The sequence below is a fragment of the Echinops telfairi genome, unplaced genomic scaffold (assembly GCF_000313985.2).
Source record: "Echinops telfairi isolate 266 unplaced genomic scaffold, ASM31398v2 ScPeMD7_7469;HRSCAF=8507_1, whole genome shotgun sequence".
NCBI classification, from domain to species: domain Eukaryota; kingdom Metazoa; phylum Chordata; class Mammalia; order Afrosoricida; family Tenrecidae; genus Echinops; species Echinops telfairi.
This window is the reverse complement of record NW_022111373.1, coordinates 37,343,387-37,347,805: the sequence shown is the minus strand read 5'-3', so window position 1 is coordinate 37,347,805 and position 4,419 is coordinate 37,343,387. Positions and strand designations below refer to the sequence as shown.

The window sequence follows — 4,419 nt, the reverse complement described above, 5'->3', positions numbered from 1 at the left end:
TGAATCCACAATAATTCTCACCCACCTGCCTGCTATCTTCCTGTATCATTGAATGTACTGCATGAGTCTGAAGAGGAATTCATGGGCTAATATCAGACATATGGGCCAATATCAACCTTATGGAATTGATCTGGAGAGGCTGGGGTGTTTTAATATATAATTACTTCTTGATACTAACACAGGAACCAATAACACTAATTAAATTTTCAGCAGAACTCATGCAAGAAAGAAGGCAATAGCACATCTCTCTATCTCTCTCTCACACACACACAACTATAAAAGAAAAAAAATTTCAACCAAGAATATATACCTAACAAAATTATCTCTCAGCTATGATGGTGAAGTTAGGATATGTTCAGATAAATAGAAATTAAAGGAATCTGTAAAAACCAGATCAACTTTACAAGAAACACGGGGGGTGGAGGACTGAGAAGGTGAGGCAGCTCTGTACCATGCTGCCGTCACTGGGTAAGGCCTCCAAAAGTGAAGGGTCACAAGGGCAGAGAATGCCTTTGTGACCTCTGAATGCCTTCAGAGGGGCAGTTGCCCTGCTGGCTGTCACTGGAAAAAAAAAGAAACACAGGGAAGTTTTTAGAAGAAAACCAATAATAGTAGACAACAATCTGAGATTAATATACATGACAATGCCACCAAGAAGTCAACCAAGAAACAGAAGTATCCAAAGTAAAACCTATAAGAAATAGGAAACCACATATCAATTTGTAATGAAGACAATTAGAAAGTGAATAGAGAAATGGTATAGTTAACCAACTTTCAAATGGAGAAAAATTCAAGTAGATTTAGACAGAAAAGATCATTTAAACTTGGGAAGAAATTAATAAATTACAGCATACGCTTGAAGAAAATGAATAAACCTCAAAATAATTGTTTTATTTATCATAAAGATTTAGTAAACACTAAGACAACAATGAAGAAAATGACAAGAAAAGCCATGAACACATGAACTCAGCACAGACAATTATGTAGAATAAAGAAAACAGGAATGCACATACACCTCCATACACACCACAGCAAAATGCCAGCTAAAAATTTGTAACTATTGATATCTACACTGAATGTAATTGGATTAAATGCACCTGGAATAGACAGAGAGTAGCAAAATGGATAAAAAGACAGGATCCATCAATTTGCTGTCTGTAAGTGACATACCTTGTCACAAAGGTAGAAAAAGATGAAAAATTAAAGGATGGAAAAATATATCAAGCTTGTGGCAATGAAGAGCAGGAGTGGCAATATTACTTTTGATTAAATATACTTCAAGGTAAAAAACCAGCACATAAGGAGAAAAAGGGCATTACATATTAATTAAAGGGACAATTGATCAAGAGGACATAACCAAGGTGGGGAAAGGAAGTGGGTGTTAACAAAACCAGGGACAAGGGAACAAGTGATATAAAATCGATGGCAAGGAGGGCGTGGTAGGGCTTGATCAAGGGCAATGTTACTGAGGGGAATTACTGAAATCTGAATGAAGGCTGAACACGATAGTGGGACAAGAGGAAAGTAAAAGGAAATAGAGGAAAGAACTAGGAGGCAAAAGACATTTATAGAGGTCTAAATACTGACATATACATATGTAAATATATTTACATATGAGGATGGGGAAATAGCTGTACGTGCATATATTTATAAGTTTAGTATTAAGGTAGCAGATGGACATTGGGCCTCCACTCAAGTACTCCCTCAATGCAAGAACACTTTGTCCTATTAAACTGGCACTCCATGATGCTCACCTTCCTGAAATAATCGCTGAAGACAAAGCGGGTGCATAAGCAAATGTGGTGAAGAAAGCTGATGGTGCCCAGCTATCAAAAGATATAGCATTCGGGGTCTTAAAGGCTTGAAGATAAACAAGCAGCCATCTAGCTGAGAAGCAACAAAAGCCCACATGGATGAAGCACACCAGCCCGTGTGATCATGAGGTGTTGATGGGATCAGGTATCAGACATCACAGACTCATAACAAAAAATCATCAATGTGAATGAGGGGGGAGTGCAGAGTGGAGACCCAAAGCCCATCTATAGACATTTGGACATCCCCTTATAGAAGGGTCACAAGGAAGAGAGGACTCAGTGAGCGTGCAGTAAACACCAATGAAACATACAATTTTCCTGTAGTTCTTTAATGCTTCCTCTCCCCAACTACCATGATTCCAAATCTACCTTACAAATATGGCTTGACCAGAGTATGTACACAGGAATAGATAAGAGCTGGAAACACAGGAAATCCAGGACCGATAAACCCCTCAGGACCAACAATGAGAGTAGCTATACCTGGAAGGCAAAGGGAAGGTAGGAGGAAAAAAGGGAAACTGATCACAATGATCTGCATACAACCCTCTCCCTGGGAGACAGACAACAGAAAAGTGGGTGAAGGGAGACAGTGAAATACATGAAAAAATAATAACAATTTATAAATTATCAAGGGTTTGTGAGGTAGGGTGAGAGAAGCAGAGGGTAAAAGGAGCTGATACTACCGGCTCAAGTAGAAAGCAAATGTTTTGAAAACAATGATGGCAACAAATGTACAGATGTGTTTGACACATGGATGTGTATATGTACTGTGATAAGAGCTGTATGAGCCCCCAGTAAAATGATTAAAATAAGAGGACATAACCATAATACATATTTAGGCTCCTAATGAAATAACTTTAAAATACATTAATTGAACACTTATTGCATTGAATACAGAAAGAGACACGCTTGAAGTAACAGTAGGAATCCTTAATATACCACATTTGATGAAAATACAAAACAACTAGAAAGGAAATCAACGGACACACAAAAAACCTTAACACAATCAATCAACTTGATGTCATAGATACAAAAATCACTCCGTCCCAACATCAACACAATATATTTTTTTCCAGTGCACATGGAATTTTCTGTAGAATAGACCATATGTGAAGCCACAAAACAAGCCTCAATACATTTTAAAACAACGAATTTCACAAAGCGTTATCTCAGATCACAACTCTGAGAATGAAAACACAATAGACCAAAATGTTTGGGACACAGAAAAAGCAGTGCACAGAAGGTAAGTTCTTGTAATAAATGTACACATCCAAAAAGAAGAAATGACCAATATCAACACTATAACCCAACATCTCAAATAATTAGGATAAAAAAGCAGAAAAAAATCTTGTGGTCAATAGAAGAAAAGAACTTAAGTTAAAGTAGGCATAAATGAAACAGAAAAACAATAGGATTAATACGATAGGAAGTTGATTCTTTGAAAGGACTAACAAAATTAGCAAATCATTGGCAAATCTAAAAAGGGAAAAGAAGATACAAATAATATGAATTAGAAATTAAATGTTCAGAACTAACAAATTAAAAAGATAACAGAATACTCTGAAGAATTTCACTTCAACTTATTTAGAAGCCTTGTAAAAATAGAAAAATTTCCAGAAATCTAAACTAACATGGCCTGAAGTAGAAAAGCTAAACAGATTCATAACCAAAGAAAAAAATTGACCAAGTTATGAAAAAAATTGATTGACCTAGGCCCAATGGCTTTACTGATGAATTCTACCAAACATTCAGAGAAAAGCTAAAAACAATTCTACTCAAACTATTCCAGCATATGGAAAACCATGAAAAGCTCAAATTCATTTCCCAGCCATAATACCAAAACAGGCAGAGACAGCACTGAAAAAAAAATTATAGCCTTCGTGAACACAGATGCAAAAATTCTCAACAAAATACGAGGCAATAGAATCCAGCAACAAACAAAAAGAGAAACAAAACTCATCACAACCAAGGGGGGATTCATACCATATAGTCAAGTGTTGTTCAGAATTAGAAAAACATATATTCTAACACATAAAAAAAAAAAACAAAGGTAAAGAACCACATGGTTTTTATCAATTGACACAGACAAGGCTTTGACAAAATCCAACACTCATTCCTTGATAAAACACTCAACAAAATAGGAATAAAAAAATTCCTCAACACAATGAAGGACATATATTAAGAACTAATGATTAACCTGACTTTCAACAGAGAGACAATGAAGCATTCCCATTTGACTCCATCCTTATTCAACATTGTGCTGTAAGTCCCGGCCAGAGCTATAATTCAGAAAAAGGAAATTAAAGTCATGCCAGTTACAAACAAGAAATAAAACTCTATTTACAGATTATATGATCCTATACATAGAAAATACCAAAAAACTCAGCAAGAAAATCATTGTAACTAATTGAAAAATTCTTCAATGTGGCAGGGGACAAGATCAACATTTCTTTAAGGCAATGGGTCTCAACTTTCCTAATGCCGTGACCCTTTAATACAGTTCCTCATGTTGTGGTGATCCCCCCACCATAAAATTATTTTTGTTGCTACTTCGTAACTGTAATTTTGCTACTGTTATGAATTGGGCGACCCCTGTGAAATGGTC

General features: G+C 36.0%; 1 pseudogene; it reads left to right on the top strand.

Moving 5' to 3' along the window:
- The first annotated feature begins 419 nt into the window (after positions 1–419).
- On the top strand, positions 420–565 carry LOC115873930 (annotated as a pseudogene).
- The last annotated feature ends 3,854 nt before the right edge of the window (positions 566–4,419 follow it).